General features: G+C 39.2%; 1 pseudogene; it reads left to right on the forward strand.

The window, feature by feature from the left end:
• Positions 1-880: 880 nt before the first annotated feature.
• Positions 881-17,853, forward strand: LOC131970659 (uncharacterized; annotated as a pseudogene).
• Positions 17,854-18,502: the final 649 nt, after the last annotated feature.

Below are 18,502 nucleotides of genomic sequence, written 5' to 3' on the forward strand. Positions count from 1 at the left end.
TAAAGTAGTTAATCAGCTCTGACTGTGTTCAGTCTGGATCTGCTCTGTGTGCAGCATCAGATTCCTCTCAGTGGTCAATGTCAGTAATGTACCCAGGTCGACACACATTCATTAGTTAGAATGGCAGCAGACTGTCTAATGAACAGCTGCATCTAAACAGAATGAAAGTGATCAGCTGACAGAGAGGTCACAGAGAGGAATCGGGCTTGTAACCGAAGGGTTTGAATCCCAGGACTGACAGGTCATGGACTGGAGTCCCCTTGAGCAAGGGACCTGGTCATTTTCAAAAGTAGTTCCTCCACCAGAAAGAAAAGGTTCAGCAGGCTAAGATATGTCAGATATGCTCAGAGTTATCCTGGAAACCAAACTTTCTCTTTCCAAACTCACTATCTCACTGTGGGATGTGATGATTATCTATGTGGTGGCCCTGAAGTGCAAACCATACCAGCAATTCACACAACACGCCAGCAATTCACACAACACGCCAGCAATTCGTCACAACACGCCAGCAATTCACACAACACGCCAGCAATTCGCCACAACACGCCAGCAATTCGCACAACACGCCAGCAATTCGCCACAACACGCCAGCAATTCGCACAACATGCCAGCAATTCGCACAACACACCAGCAATTCGCCACAACACGCCAGCATTTCGCCACAACACGCCAGCAATTCGCCACAACACGCCAGCAATTCACACAGCACACCAGCAATTCATCAAACCGGAAAGGGTAGGTTCATATTGGACACTGATCCTCCTCCTGATTGGTTGCACTGTCTGTCATTAATAATGCTTACGCTTACATTCTGCAGTTTCCCATTCGGCAGTGAAGGAGAAAGGTAGGGTACTGTGTTTCATAGAAGAAGTAGAAAAATATGTATTGCCCTCGCTGCGGAAAGGAACTATGTTCCAAATCAAGGCCGAGATTTTGCAGTGGATGTGGCAAAGGGCTTCCGGGGATATTATTTGATACATGCGAAGAAGCCATCTCGGACGAAACCACACTTGAGCCTACAGGCGCACCGCATTCAGGTAAGGTTATGTTGCTAACATTATCAACGTAGCTATATTCGAAGCTGAGTGACGTGTAATGCATTTTTATACCGTTATGTTCGTGATAGCCACGCAATAACACCGGCTCTAGGCGTTTAGCAAGCAAGCGGTTCCCGGTCGCGGTGAAGTAAGTTTTAAGTTGGATATAAAACTTCCCCACGGTAGTACCGGGCCGGTGTTTTGGCAAGTTCAGCCTCCCTCAGGTTTTAATCATTAATCATGTTCACGCTAGTGAGCCAAAACGACCCAAAATATGAGCTGGTAAAATAATTTCATTCATAGATCTCCAGAAATAAAGCTAGCGTGGATGCAATATTCGGCAGATGTCTTATTTATGAAGATACGTGCAATTTTCGGCGTGGAGACAGAACTCGGCATAACACTTGTTGAAATAATGAGCAGTTTGGCAGTATAGTTAATCGGTAACGTTATATTACCATTTGATGAGATGTGAGAAGCGGGCCGATGGAGCACACATGATCTATTTTTTGCAAAGCAGAAAACGGTTTTGAGCCCTGCCTTATTATTTTGCCGTATAATGTTTCTCTTACAGAGTTGTTGTCAAAGCAATGCGGAACCTCAAACCCTCTTCATACTTTTCTGCAATATCGCCAGAAAAAGGCAGACGAAAGACAGAAGTTTTCAGTTGGCTCAATAGGTAAAAAAAAAAAAGAAAGAAAAAAGGAATGTTCAGGTGAGTAATGCTTTGTTTTGGTACAGTCTGTAGAAACGTTTATGTACAGTAGGCTACATAATTTAAAATCCATATTCAAAGTTATTTTAATGTCATGTGCACAACAATTAGACTACAACAGTTGACAGAAACAGTTGTTTAAAATGAAATTCTTATTTATCAGTCTCTGTCCAACAATGTTATACAAAATGTTTTAAGAAAATCACACATGTAGTAAAATACAATCCATAAGACATAATAGTACCAGGTAAAAATATAAAATAAAGCAACATATAGCTAATAATACTGTAAAATAGAATAGACCATGGTAAACTGATGACATGTAAGTTTTCCAATTTGTGTCTGTTTTCTATTGCAGATAAATATTGGACTGATGACACTGCAGAAGGGTTTTTTAAAACCAGTGCGTGGGATAACACTTCCGCTGCTTATAGACCCTGATGCAGATGCCAAAACTCTCCATCAGTTTGCTCAGAAGAAGATGACGGACTTCAATAAAAATCTTGAAGACCAAGGACCCTTCATCCTCTTGTATCCAGATGCATCTGAAGTAATTAATGTGCCTGGAACAGACAAACCTTTTATTCTTGCGGAATACAAGGCAGAAGTAGGGAAACAGTATCAGCGGATCACATTTTTTCTCTGCAGAAAAAAAGACTTTGAGAAAGGTAAGTTTACTCTAACACCAAATGTTATTAGCACAGTAAGTCAAAATAGCTTCAGACTACAATTGTTCATTCTGTGCTCCCATGATTTTACTTTGTTCACTGTTTACAGGCAGTTGATAGGAGGCCATTAGGCATCCGGGGTACTTGCCAATTTTCCTATTAGTTAGGACTTTCTACTGTACTTTTATTATTAACATACACATACATACGTCATTGTATGCGTTTGTGTTTGCAAATCCACAACAAGAGGTGTTGGAGAGTGATGAGTCTGACGCAGAGGTTGTGGTTAGAAGACCTAGAGCTGAGTTTGATCTTGCTGACACACTGGTGGGTGTGATGTTATGAGAAACACAATTAAGAGTAAAGCAACTGTTAATTTACAGCAATATACAGTCTATTTAAATGTAAACTGTGACTTTGTGGTTTTATTTCAGCCATTTGAACCTCAGCACGAGAGCAGCCCTGCCTCCGGCAGGTCCCCATCACCACATCTGTTGAGCGCATGTCCAGCACGAACATCAATCTGGCCGTGGTGAACGTGCGCTCTCTCTGTAACAAAACCTTCATCATAAAAGACTTAACTACAGATCATAACCTGGACATCTTTCTACTGACAGAGACATGGCTTGGCACCGATGCACCAGCTGTTCTCACTGAGGCCTGCCCACCTAATTTTAAATTTTTATTTTCCACAAGGGGGGTCAGGAGGGGAGGCGGTACTGCGTCACTTTTAAAAGAAACACTGAACCCAAAAGAGGTTTCTTTTAACAGTTACATATCATTTGAATATCACGCCTTTGTTTTTAGCAGCCCTCCGATTATCTGCATCACAGTTTACAGACCACCCCAATACTCTTCTTCTTTTATCAGTGAATTTTCAGAATTTTTTATCAATCATCCACACTTCTTACAACAGGGTTTTAATAGCTGGTGATTTTAATCTACATATTGACAATATCTCGGACTCAATGTCCAGAGAATTTTTAAACCTTTTATGCTGCCTAGATTTTAAACAGCACGTCGCACAGCCAACTCACAACAGAGGACACACCCTGGACCTGGTCATAACCTACGGCCTGTCCGCTGGTGTGTCCTCTGTTGTGGACCTGGCTGTGTCTGACCACTACTGCGTGTATTTTAACATCGCCAGTTTTAACCCTCAGGAGGCCCCGGTGAGAACAGTGAGGAAACGTTACCTGACTTCTGAAGTGGCTGCAAATGTTATCGAGACTTTACAGAGCACCCCTGCTGAGGTTTTACCTGCACCCTGTGATTTTATTGCTGACAATTTTAATTCCAAACTAAAATCAACACTAGACTTGGTAGCTCCACTTTTAACTAAAACTGCAAAAACAAAACCTGTACCACTGTGGAGAACCGCCTACATCAAAAAACTAAACAGAAATTGCAGGAGTGCAGAGAGAAGGTGGAGAAAAACTAAATTGACAGTTCATCATGAAATACTACGTGAACAACTCAAAACTTACAATAACGCAGTCAAAAAAACAAGAATTTCCCATTTCTCGAAACTCATCACAGACAATAAAAACAACCCCAGGTTTCTTTTCTCCACCTTCGATCTTTTAACCAACACCAGTTTTAATAAAGCTCACATGACACCATCGGAGGCCCTCTGCGAGGACTTTGCAGACCACTTCAGAAGTAAGATCGATGGTATCAGATCCAGTCTTTTATCCCAGAATGTAACTTTTTACACACCTGAACCATCGCTCTTATCTGAGGAAACACTGGAGAGTTTTGCCCTGGTTGATGCAAGGACACTTGGTCGAGTTTTCTCCCAAGTAAACTCAACAACCTGCCTTTTAGATCCTATTTCCACATCGCTCTTAAAATAATTTTATGTTTTCTTTGAGGAACACATTTTAAATGTTGTGAATTACTCTCTTCAGACGGGTGTCTTCCCCACTGCCTACAAAACGGCAGTGGTGAAGCCCCTTCTGAAGAAGAGTAATCTAGACCCCAACATTTTAAATAAGTACCGGCCTGTATCCAACTTACCATTTTTAAGTAAAATTTTAGAAAAACTGGTTTTTAACCAGTTAAATTATTTTTTAAATAGAAACAACATTTTAGAGAAATATCAATCTGGTTTTAGAATGAACCACAGTACCGAGACAGCTCTTTTAAAGATTTTAAATGACTTCAGGTATTATTTAGATTCACAGAAATTAACATCTTGTAACGTCTTGGTTCTACTGGATCTCAGCGCCGCCTTTGATACAGTAGACCATCACATTTTATTAAACAGACTCCGAACCCTGGTCGGCCTCTCTGGTACTGTTTTTAACTGGTTCAGTTCTTATCTCTCAGATCGAAGTTTCTTTGTAAGTATGGATACATGCTCCTCCAGAACACATGAAATCAAGTGTGGGGTTCCCCAAGGGTCAATTTTAGGTCCAATTCTTTTTAATCTCTATATGCTTCCCCTTGGGGACGTCATCAGGAGACATGGCATCAGCTTCCACAGCTACACTGATGACACACAGCTGTACATTGCCGTGTCTCCTGATGACACAGAGCCAATTGATTCCCTTTTAAACTGTATTTTAGATATCAAGTCATGGATGGCAGTGAACTTCCTACAGCTCAACCAGGACAAAACAGAGGTTTTAGTCATCGGTCCTGAAGGCAAGAGAGAGAAACTTTTACCAAAACTACAAGATTTTACAACTTCAAAATGTGTAAAGAACCTGGGCGTCATTTTCGACTCTAAGCTCAGTTTTATTCCACACATAAAAAATATAACAAAGATAGGTTTTTATCATCTTAAGAACATAGCCAGAGTCCGCCCATTTCTCTCTCAGGCCAACACGGAGGTGCTGATGCATGCTTTTATCTCTTGTCGTTTAGACTATTGTAATGCCCTGCTCTCTGGTCTTCCCAAAAAGAGCATCCACAATTTACAATTACTACAAAACTCAGCCGCACGCGTGCTGACGAAGACCAGAGGGCGGGAACACATTACACCGGTTTTAAAATCACTGCATTGGCTCCCTGTGTGTTTTAGGATCAATTTCAAGGTTCTTTTATTCGTTTTTAAATGTCTTAACGGTCTTGGGCCATCTTATCTATCGGATATGCTTTTATCATATCAACCCTCGCGGGTCCTGAGGTCCTCTGTTACCGGCCTTTTAATTATTCCAAGAGTAAAAACTAAAACCTATGGGGAGGCTGCATTCAGCCATTATGGCCCGCGCCTATGGAACAGCCTGCCAGAGGGCATCAGGACTGCAGAGAATGTTGATGTTTTTAAAAAGCGGCTCAAGACCCACCTGTTTGGTCTAGCTTTTAACTGATTACTCTAGTTTTTATCCTGTCCTGTTGTCTTTTAGTCTTTTAGTTTTTATCCTGTCCTGATGTCTTTTAGTCTTTTAGTTTTTATCCTGTCCTGATGTCTTTTAGTCTTTTAGTTTTTATCCTGTCCTGTTGTCTTTTAGTCTTTTAGTTTTTATCCTGTCCTGTTGTCTTTTAGTTTTTAGCTCCAGTGTTCCCTCATGGGGGCCTCCTCACTGGGGGGTGTGTTGGGTCTGCCCGTGGGGATGTGGTCTTGGAGATTCCCTGGACCGGGGGACTAGGCGGCTCTGCACCATGTGTGGAGTCCGAGAGGGAGAGAGAGACAGAGAGGAGCAGGAGTTCTGGGAGGGCACAGCAGCAGGTGTTGATGCGCCACCATTGGCCAGTAGTGATGGTGAGTGGACCAGGAGAGGAGCATTCCCATCTGGGGCCAAACCAGATCCACAGCAGTGAGACCAGCAGGAGTGATGCCGAGCAGGACCACAGCTCGACACCCTGTGAAGAGAGAGAACAGAGAAAAGTGCGAGTACTCTGGGAAAATAAAAGCTTGTGACATATATTATTGGGACATCAGAGAGAGAGAAAGAGGGCCCCGGTGTATCGTGTCCCCCGACACATTGGGCCTATAGCGGCATAACTAGGGGCTGGTCCAAGGCAGGCCTCGGCCAGCCCTAACTATAGGCTTTGTCAAAGAGGAAAGTTTTAAGTTTACTCTTGAATAAAGAGAGGGTGTCTGCCTCCCGTACTGAGACTGGGAGATGATTCCACAAGAGAGGAGCTTGATAACTGAAGGCTCTGGCTCCCAATCTAGTTTTAAGGACTTTAGGAACCACAAGTAACATAGAATTTTGGGAGCATAGTGCTCTAGAAGGGTAATATGGCATTATGAGGTCTTTAAGATATGATGGTGCCTGACCATTTAGAGCTTTGTAAGTAAGAAGAAGGATTTTAAACTCAATTCTGGAAATTACAGGGAGCCAGTGCAGCGAAGCTAGAACAGGAGAAATATGATCTCTTTTCTTGGTTCTTGTTAGTACACGAGCCGCAGCATTTTGGACTAACTGAAGAGTTTTAAGGGATTTATTGGAGCAGCCTGACAGTAAGGAATTACAGTAATCTAACCTTGAAGTAACGAAAGCATGAACTAATTTTTCTGCATCCTTTTGAGACAGGATGTGTCTAATTTTTGTAATATTACGTAGGTGGAAAAATGCAGTCCTTGAAGTTTGTTTTATATGGGAGTTAAATGACAGATCCTGATCAAAGATGACTCCAAGATTCCTTATGGTGGTATTGGAGGCCAGGGTAATGCCATCGATGCTAAATAAGTCTTTAGATAATGAGTTTCGGAGGTGTTCGGGTCCCAGCACAATCACTTCCGTTTTTTCCGAGTTTAACGTTAGGAAGTTGTGGACCATCCAGGTTTTTATGTCTTTAAGGCATGCATTAAGTTTGGCTAGCTGATCAGTTTCACCTGGCTTGATTGATATATATAACTGAGTGTCATCAGCATAACAATGAAAGTTAATTGAATGTTTTCTAGTTATATTACCTAGAGGGAGCATATAAAGGGTGAATAAAATTGGTCCAAGCACAGAACCCTGTGGAACACCGTGGTTAACATTAGTGCGCACGGAGGATTCATTGTTCACATGAACAAATTGGAAACGGTCTAATAAGCACGATTTAAACCAGCCCAGTGCCATTCCTCTAATGCCAATTACATGTTCCAGTCTCTGTAATAGGATACGATGGTCAATTGTATCAAATGCAGCACTCAGATCTAGTAAGACAAGGACAGAGACAAGTCCATTGTCAGAAGAAATTAAAAGGTCATTTGTAATTTTTACCAATGCTGTTTCTGTGCTATGATGAGTTCTAAATCCTGACTGGAAGTCCTCATATAGACTATTGTGTTGAAGAAAATCACAAAGCTGATTTGCGACTGCTTTCTCCAGGATCTTAGAGAGGAAGGGGAGGTTAGATATTGGTCTATAGTTTGCTAAAACGCCAGGATCTAAATTAACCTGTTTGAGAAGAGGTTTAATTACAGCTACTTTAAATGATTGTGGCACATAGCCTGTTAATAATGACAAGTTAATTGCATCTAAGAAAGAAGTGCCCGTTAAAGGTAGAACCTCTTTAAGAAACCTTGTTGGTATGGGGTCTAGGAGACAGGTTGACGGTTTAGATGAGGAAATCATTGAGGTTAGTTGTTGGAAAGTGATGGCAGCAAAGCGATCTAAATACTTATCAGGGTTTGTACCCGTTTCTAGGGCTCCAGGGTTTAAGGATGTCTCAGACTCACAATTGTACCATGGAGTTAACTTTTTCTGTTTTATTATATTCTTTTTTAGTGGGGCAATAAAATCTAGCGTTGTTCGCAGTGAATCTGCAGTACTGTCGACAAAGTTATCTATTAGGGCAGGACTGAAGTTAACATAGTCCTCTATTATGTTGGAGCACGACAAAGAGTTAAAGACAGGTGGAATCACTTCCTTGAACTTAGCTACAGCACTATCAGATAGACATCTAGTGTAGAAACTCTTGCTTATTAGCGAGTAGTCCAGTAGCAGGACTTCAAAAGTTATTAAATAATGGTCTGATAACACATTTTGTGGGAAAACTATTAAATGTTCAATTACAATCCCATACGTCAACACAAGGTCGAGGGTGTGGTTAAAAGATTGAGTGGCTTCATGAACTTTCTGATTAAAGCCAATCGATTCTAGTAAAGAGATAAAAGCAGTACTAAGGCTATCATTATCAATGTCAACATGAATATTAAAATCACCTACAATAATTACCTTATCTGTAATTAGTACTAGGCTTGATAAAAACTCAGAGAATTGTGATAAAAATTCTGAATATGGACCGGGAGGCCGGTAAACTATGACAAATAGGATTGGCTGTTGGTTTTTCCAGGTTGGGTGTGAAAGACTGAGAACAAGGCTTTTAAATGGTTTGACTCATATATCGCTGCAACTCCTCCTCCTCGGCCTGTGCCACGAGGGATATGAGTATTAATATGACTAGGAGGAGTAGATTAATTTAGGCTAACATATTCTTCATCACGCAGCCAGGTTTCAGTAAGACAAAGTAAGTCAATATTGCAATCTGATATTAACTCATTTACTAATAAAGCTTTAGATGATAAGGATCTGATGTTTAAGAGTCCACATTTAATTATTTTGGGTTTTTGTTTATTTGCAGTTGAAGTTTCAGTTTTTATCAGGTTATTTTGGGTAACTCCTCTTCTGATAGAACCATATCACTACCAGCTTCATTTTTATTACATTGTCAGTGACAATTGCTTAGTTTTTTTCTTCTTTTGAGTTGATAATTTTTATTTGGGATTAGAAATAGAATTGGCTGAAATTTGTCTTATAGTTTCGTGTCACATTTTCTATTTTAAAAAATAAGGTAAAAATTAAATAACAATTATTGTTTTTATATATTTCAGATTATACTGTCTGATACAGAGGAAGCTATTCAAAGTACCGCAGGATGTTCTGCCACCAGGAGCGGTTATTATGGGTCTGTGTTTGTTTGTTGTCGTTTTTTTCGTGTGTAAGAAAGCATAGGGGGATGTAAATTAATGTTTTGTTCTTTTTGCAAGAAGTACACAGACCTGTATGCACCCGTTGTCATTGACGATGATGATGAGGAGGAGGAGGAGGAGGAGGAAACTGCTAATCAAAGACATCATGTTTTGACAGAGGAACCTGAGTATGTCACTAAATTATTATTACAACAGTAATAACAAATACTGTCTGCCCTTAGCTGTTGTTGACTCCCACAGAACTGCAGATCTGACTGCTATATCCTGGTGAAACTATGGATTGTAAAGCCATGTTGCCTGTCTGTATGCTGTGCCCAAATGGCTTTCCTCTCAGATGTTTCCTTTTTAATCATATTGTTTGCATTAGTGTTCAAACTGCTTGCTACTAAAATATGCTTGTAAGAGGTCTTGTACATTTGAAGTCATTCATTACTTAATTTCTACTTCTTTCTAGGCATACAAGTGTCTCTTCTCAAGAAATCATTACAGATTTGGCACTTGCTGTTGACCACAAAAAAGTCAGCAGGTTCAATGTAGCCAGGTCGAATGTGTGGGATGGAGCTGTAAGAGGATTTAAGCGTAGCTCTTACTCAGAAAACACTGACATGCTTGTGAAGTTCACTGACGATGCTGGTTGTTTTGAAGAGGGCTTGGATACAGGTGGTCCAAGGAGAGAACTCCTCAGAACTCCCCCTTTTGATGAGTCATCTCAAAGATCGCCTGATTTTTGATGGACCTTCAGAAGGCCGCTACCTTGTCTACAATTCCAATGGTAATTTTGTAGTTAATTTGGGTGTGAATTATTTATTTGATTTACCTTTGACAGTACTTTTGTGAAACTTGCATATTATTATTTGATGCTTTTTCATTTTATTGCGTATTGAAAAATAATGTAATGTTTAATTGTATGTGCTTCCCCTGTACTCTGTATAACAGCTGTCAGGGAAGATGAGTATTTCTTGGCAGGGAAAATGATTGCAGTGAGTATAGTGCATGGAGGACCAGCCCCACATTTCCTCTCCAAGAACCTGGTGAACCACATTTTAGGCCAGCCTGGTTTCACAGCCACAGTAACAGATGTAACAGATGAGGAGATAGGGAAAGTTCTGCGTGAGGTAGGAAGAGTCCTAAACTTTGAACTTTTAATAACACGAATTACTTCAAATGAATACTGAAATTTGCTAGAGCACTGATTGTACTGTTTCATAGCCGAATATTGGTAGTAATATTTATCAGTTGCTCCCATCAACAGATTGCAGGGAGTAGTGTTTTTTTTTCTCTCTCAATTCACCCCCATTGCAAGCAAACAATATATGATATATTAGCAAAATCCCAAATGTGTTGTAGCCATCAATGAGACTGAGTGAAAGGAGAGAAAGAAAATATTCTCCATAACCTTCTCAAAGGTATAACAGATGCATGTCATGGTTAGGTAACAATACAACCAAAGGTTCCAGAAGAGTTTAGCATTGTTTTAAGAGTGCTTAGTCGAGAGGATATAAAGAAAATCAAAAGGGGGAACCCTAGATATGGGGTCTCGCTTGTATTTCCTGGCCATCTGTCACAAGTCTTTAAAAAAATACACTTGTCTGCTCGTTTGTTATTGTTAAACAATATTCATTAAAGTTATATTTTTCAGGTTCAGAATGCAAATTCCCTGGAGTCTCTGCAAGATCTCATTCTGCAGAACAGCACCATGTTCCACACTGCTGGATGTTTCAGACGTGTGAAGGACCTCAAGGAGAAGCAGGATATTGTGGAGGAGTACCTCAGATGGTACATTCTCTACAGAAATGCGAGTGTCATGGAAAGGTAATATTAATGCATCCATGAAAACAAATATTTTAATTTGAAATTTTCATGTATATTTATTAGTGTGAATGCTGACTAGGCGGCATTCATTATACATTTTATTAGACAGCAACAACTCGCTCTTCTTCCATATATTTTTGGCACACTGTAACTCTTTCAAATTTTGTATTATTTAAACCTTTCAACCATCATAATGTTCAGCTTTCCCATGACATTATTTGACACTTTCAGCCTTTTCATACCTTTTTATACTTTTGGTATAAAAAAAAAGGTAAACAGTACAAAAACACCAATATGCTGATTCTGGAACTGATTTATCTGTATTTATTTTTAACTTTATCCACACACATTAAACATGTACATTTTCATTAAAGCCTTGTGGTGTTCACAGTGAAGATATTTTGACAAGATAACCCACAGATTTTAAGCTATGGTGTTTTATTCGAGTGCTCCTTAAGCAGGATTTGTGTGTCTCTCTCATCAATGTTTTAGCACTTCAGGCTCCACATACAGTGCCTTTCAAAAGTATTCATACCCCTTGGATGTTTCACCCTTTTGTTGTTTTTACACATGAAATCATGGTCTATATAATTTGGCCTTTTTAAAAATAATTTGCAAAAAAACCTCTAATATCAAAGTGAAAACAGATTTTTACTAAATAGTATAAATTAACTAGAAAATTTCCTCTGGGGAAATTCTGAAAGGGCCACGGGGGCTACTGCCGGTACGTGTACACTATGATGAGATTCTTCAGAGATTTCAAACTATGGCCTTTAACCTCAAAATGTGTGTGTGTGTATCTGTAACTGTAATCACATCAAAGATCAAAGGCAATCAGATCAAAGCAATCAACAGAATTAACTGGCACCTGTTCCTGCATAGTGACAGCAGAGGTAGACAGACTGGAATTTCTGGCCTCGAACAGAAAGCATTTTTGGCAAAACCATAATACCTATCATTGATCCGACTTCACTTTAAGCGTCCCGAGTTCTTCCTGAACGTCTACATATGTTTTTTTTAAAGAAAAATGAAAAAAATAGCTTTGTTAGAGCGATCTAAAAAAACTGTTACATCTCCCTTCTTTTAGAAATCTCCCTGCGTTTTTAATATGGGAGCCAATGAGGCTGTTGGTGGTGTTGGTGGTGCATCTGTGCGTCCTACGCCCAAACTATAACTCTGACAGCTTTACCAGAGGATTGTGAGTGAGAAGACAAATTTTCCTACGTTTCTATGTATAAATTATTTCTGTAGAGTGGAATTTGCGGCCTGGAGTGCAGTTTTCAAATTTATTTTTTGACAGTTTCTTCTCTCCCTCTACACTCTAGCGATGATGTCACACACTGTGACACGAACATTCCGTGCAATACACACCCATTACAATCTCAGAATTTCTCCAAAAATGATCATGGTCATTGAACAGGGATTGATAAAAAAATATATGACGTATCGAAACGTGGATTAATACACCGATACACAAGACTTGTGTCTACTGTTTAAAGTTTAAATGGAGTCTCTAGGTGAAATTATGCCGGAGAAGTAGACGTTTAAAAATCTCCAATTATTGTTGTTTTTCACTCATTTTTTTCGGCCGTCGCATTCATTTCAATGCAAAATTTTGGGCAGTTTTTCGCGACTTACGTCGCAAATAATTCGTGTTCTGTAGAGAAAAGTAATAGCACACCGATCCCGATCAAACCGCACATTTTGATATATAATTTGTCCTGCGACTCTTCAAGTTGTAGGACTAGTAGCGGGACGAAATTGCGTCCGGAAGAGGAATAAGAAAAAATCCACAGTATAACAATAGTTAACACTGGTCCCTACAGCTATTGCTGTATGGGACCAGTGCTTGGTGCGATTGCCCCGAGGCCCTAATTAAAAATCTATAAGTTAGAATAAATGATTGCATAAGTATTCATCCCCTTTAAAGTAACTGAACTAATTCAACAAAGTTCCAGCTAGTTGATGCAGCAGTGTCACAGTTAGTGAAATGGAGATCAGCTGAGTACAGTTGATGTGTGTAAAGTGATCGTTGTATAAAAAAACGTATGCCTGGGAGGTCCAGTCTCTGGTCCATCACTATTCCTGCAATTGTACCATGCAGACAAAAGAACAGTTCTAGTAACTCAGAGAAAAGATCAAACATATTTATTTTACCTCATAGATTTTTAATTAGGGCCTCGGGGCAATCGCACCGAGCACTGGTCCCATACAGCAATAGCTGTAGGGACCAGTTATACTGTGGATTTCTTCTTATTCCCCTTGCGGATGCAATTTCGTCCCGCCACTAGTCCTGCAACTCTTCGAGTTGTCCTGCAACTCGAAGAGTTGCAAATTATATATCAAAACGTGCGGTTTGATCGGGATCGGTGTGCTATTACTTTTCTCTATGGAATACGAATTTTTCGCGACGTAAGTCGCCAAACCCTGCCCAACATTTTTCATTGAAATGAATGGGACGGCCGAAAGAAAATTAGCAAAAAAGAACATTAATTGAAGATTTTCAGACGTCTACTTCTCCGGCATAATTTCACCTAGAGACTCCATTTAAACTTTAAACAGTAGACACAAGTCTTGTGTATTGGTGTATTAATTTGCATTTCGATAGGTCATATAGTTTTTTATCAATCCCTGTTCAATGACCATGATCATTTTTGGAGAAATTCTGAGATTATAATGGGTGTGTATTGCACGGAATGTTCGTGTCAGAGTGTGTGATGTCATCGCTCAGAGTGTAGAGGGAGAGGTAAAACTGTCAAAAAATAAATTTGAAAACTGCACTCCAGGCCGCAAATTCCACTCTACAGAAATAATTTATACATAGAAATGTAGGAAAATTTGTCTTCTCACTCACAATCCTCTGGTAAAGCTGTCAGAGTTAAAGTTTGGGCGTACGATGCAAAGATGCGCCACCAAAACCACCAACAGCCTCATTGGGTCCCATATTAAAAACGCAGGAAGATTTAGGAAAAAGTGAGATTTAACTGTTTTTTTAGATCGCTCTAACAAAGCTATTTTTTCATTTTTCTTAAAAAAAATATGTAGACATATGTAGAGGTTCAGGAAGAACTCAGGACGCTCAAAGTGAAGTCGGATCAACGATAGGTATTATGGTTTTGCCAAAAATGCTTTCTATTCGAGGCCAGAAATTTCACTCTGCCCACCTCTGGCTGCTTTCACTCTGCCAGAAGATTCCACAGCTGTTAATTCCGTTGATTGCTCTGCTGTGATTGGTCGACCCCAACGCCTTTGATGCTTTGATGTGATTACAGTTACAGATACACGCAAGCACACACACACACTGGTCATTTAATGCAATAACAGTTAAAGATACACGCACGCACACACACAATGGTCATTTAATGTAATAACAGTTAAAGATACACGCACGCACACACACAATGGTCATTTAATGTAATATCAGTTAAAGATACACGCACACACACACACACTGGTCATTTAATGTAATAACAGTTAAAGATACACGCACGCACACACACACTGGTCATTTAATGTAATATCAGTTAAAGATACACGCACGCACACACACTGGTCATTTAATGTAATAACAGTTAAAGATACACGGACACACACACACACACACACACACATATGCGCGCGTAAGCGCGCACACTCCTCCAGATACAAATGTTTCACACACACACACATTTTGAGGTTAAAGGGCATAGGCTGCTGTATAAATAAATACTTGAAGAGGAATGTTTGTTGTAGGTGTGCTCCTTGTATATTATATAGTATCATAACATTACTAGTATTAATTGTTTGAAATCTCTGAAGAATCTCATCATAGTGTACACACACCGGCAGTAGCCCCCGTGGCCCTTTCAAAATTTCCCCCAGAGGAAATTTTCTAGTTGATTTATACTATTTTGTAAAAATCTTTTTTCACTTTGATATTAAAGATGTTTTTTTTGCAAATTATTTTTAAAAAGGCCAACTTATATTGACCATGATTTCATGTGTTAAAGCAACAAAAGGGTGAAACATCCAAAGGGATGTATGAATATGTATATGAATACTTTTGCAAGGCACTGTACAGTTACACATAACTGATGCTGATTGGCTGATTAGACCCCCATCAGTTTGTGCTCTCCCTCCCTCTCTCACTACTACAACTTCTATGACTGCTACAACAACTACTAAGTGCAGATGTCCAGTTTTTCTGCAATGCAATGGATCTGAGCTTTCAGCTTTTTCAAGCAAATAATTTTACATTTTCAACAATATTTACTGTAGCAGTTCCTCTTATATTTCTGCGTTTTCAGCAAAACTTTGTAATTTATTTCAGCTCTCAGCATTCAGATGCTTTTCGTGCAGGAAATGCATTTTCGAGTTAATGACCAAGATAAAAGAAGGATGCTTTGAATACAGTAACTGTTTCCAATCATGAATGTGTGGCTTTTCATGTGCTGAATGGCTCATTTGAAACTAAATTAAAACAATTTGTTCCATAACCATTTTTCTAATAGATTCAAAGATGGACTTGGAACTCTGCAGTTTCTTACAGCATTGCAGCAGCATCGTAGTGTGCTAGCCCCTCTATTATGCCTCTCAGACAAAAAGCTCACTGCTGCAGACATGGAGGCCCTCTTCAGACCACAACTGAGTCCAGCAGGAAGCAACAGGAGGCAGGAGGAAGGCAAAACGCTGGGATTTTGGGCCGATTATCTCCTTGACACTGAAGGTTTAAAAATGTTTGACCTCTATCCATTAATGTTTATCTTAAAGTATCATATCAATATTTAATCTTGTGTTTTAAGATAATGCACTACACTTACTAAAACAAAGCAATTTTGACTTCCTCTATTTTGCAGAAAACCAGACTACAGTACATCTTGGAGATGTGCTTATGTTTGCCACAGGCCTGTCATCACTGCCACCTGCAGGGACCGTGCACCGTGTTATGAGGGGCCGTACAAGCCATAATTCATTCTGGTCCTCTCACACACATACATTCTCCTTTCACATACATATATTTTCACTCTCACACACATACATTCTCCTTTCACATACATATATTTTCACTCTCACACACATACATTCTCCTTTCACATACATATATTTTCACTCTCACACACATACATTCTCCTCTCACACACGTACATTCTCCTTTCACATACATATATTTTCACTCTCACACACATACATTCTCCTCACACATACATATATTTTCACTCTCACACACATACATACATTCTCCTTACACATACGTATATATTTCACTCTCACGTACATACATTCTCCTTTCACATACATATATTTTCACTTTCACACACATACATACATTCTCCTTACACATACGTATATATTTCACTCTCACATACATACATTCTCCTCACACATACATATATTTTCACTCTCACACACATACATACATTCTCCTTACACATACGTATATATTTCACTCTCACACACATACATTCTCCTTACACATACGTATATATTTCACTCTCACATACATACATTCTCCTTTCACATACATATATTTTCACTCTCACACACATACATACATTCTCCTTTCACATACATATATTTTCACTCTCACACACATACATTCTCCTTTCACATACACATATATACTTCTCACATATATAGCTCCTCCTCCTGGAGCAGGAAGTCACTCTCAAACCAGGAAATGCATACGCAAGACTTACTCAGCTTATCCTAACTTGATATTAAATAGCAGAACTTTACAATGAAGCTATTCAAAGTTTTCCTGATTTCTTATTTGTTGCAGTTTTTAATTTTTGGAGTAAGTAGCAATGAAGATGACATTAGACATTTTTTTAACAATGTCTTACAATGTATTGAACGACTGCAAGGAGAAACTACAGATTCTTTTGTTCATGAAAGGCTGTATGGACAACTTCGTGATCACACTCAAACCTTATCTGGATTTCTGTCAATCTCAAGATTTGTTGAAGATTCAAGAAATAGAGTTGCAGTCAATACATTAGAGTCCTTGTATGGATGTCTTCAGTGTTTGCTTACTGCTCATGAAACCAGACAAAGAACCAGGGCTGACAACAGTTATGCTCTGTTGCCTCCACCTGTCATGACTGGACATCAGGGCAGACCTAGATACAGCATTTCACAGGAGCAAATCTCTCATTTAGTATCCCTTGGAATGAACTGGAAAAGCATTGCAACATGCTTAGGGGTAAGCTGTCAGACTCTCTACAGGCACAGACAGCAGCTTGGTGTTCAGCCACTAACATATGTAACACTATCAAATGACAACCTGAACAGAGTTATTGGTGAAATTCTTCAGTCTACCACAAATGCAGGTGAACGATATGTGCATGGGAGCTTGAGGTCACGTGGACTACGCATTCAAAGGTGGCGTGTTAGACAGAGCCTGCAACAAATTGACCCTATTGGACGGTCCTTCAGAAGACACCATGCAATACGTCGACGAGTTTACAGTGTTGCAACCCCTAATCAATTATGGTGAGTAAATTCCCAACAATATAACTTAGAGTAAATCAAGTAGCACAAAGTCATTAATCAGTTTCTTACAATTCACTTGGACGTGGTGGAAGATGTACTTACTTTATTTCAATGAAAATAAGTGTAAAAACACTTGATTACAAGTATAAGTCATACATCAAAAGTAAAAGAGCTCATAATCAAGAATTTTCTTTTATTATTGAATTATTCATGCATAACTTTGGCTTTGTTATACTTTTCCCCAGTGGTGGAAACTACCAGTTAATTGACTAAACTTTGAGGTACTTGTATTTCCATTGGATGCTACTTTATAATTCCACTCCACTTCATTTCAGAGGGAAATATTGTACTTTCTACTCCACTACATTTATTTGACAGATTTAGTTACTTTTCAGAAACATATTTGACACAATGGATAATATAACCAGATTTTAAAATACAACACATTGTTAAATGAAATCGAAACTAGCTAACTGTATATAAAGTAGTGTAAACTAGCTCCACCTCCAGTAGCTACAACAGTAACATGCTGCTCTAACACTGATGCTTCACTATTAATAATCTAATGATGTCATATATAATAATATATCAGTCAGATGAACCAAACACTTCTTTTACTGCAATACTTTAACTACAGCAAGCTCACAATACTTATATACTTTTACTTAACTAAGATATTTAATGCAGGACTGAATAATTGAGTATTTTTACATTGCTGTATTTATACTTTTGCTTGAGTAAAGGATGTGAATACTTCTTACATCACTGTTTTTCCCACACAATTAACTATGATTTCAATTTCTCTTAGGCACATCGACGGAAACCACAAACTTGTGAGGTGGAGGATGGTCTTTCATGGCTGTGTTGATGGTTTCAGTCGAACCATCATCTACCTTGCTTGTCTAGTCAACAACAGAGCCTC

Source organism: Centropristis striata, chromosome 4 (assembly GCF_030273125.1).
Source record: "Centropristis striata isolate RG_2023a ecotype Rhode Island chromosome 4, C.striata_1.0, whole genome shotgun sequence".
In the NCBI taxonomy this organism is placed as follows: domain Eukaryota; kingdom Metazoa; phylum Chordata; class Actinopteri; order Perciformes; family Serranidae; genus Centropristis; species Centropristis striata.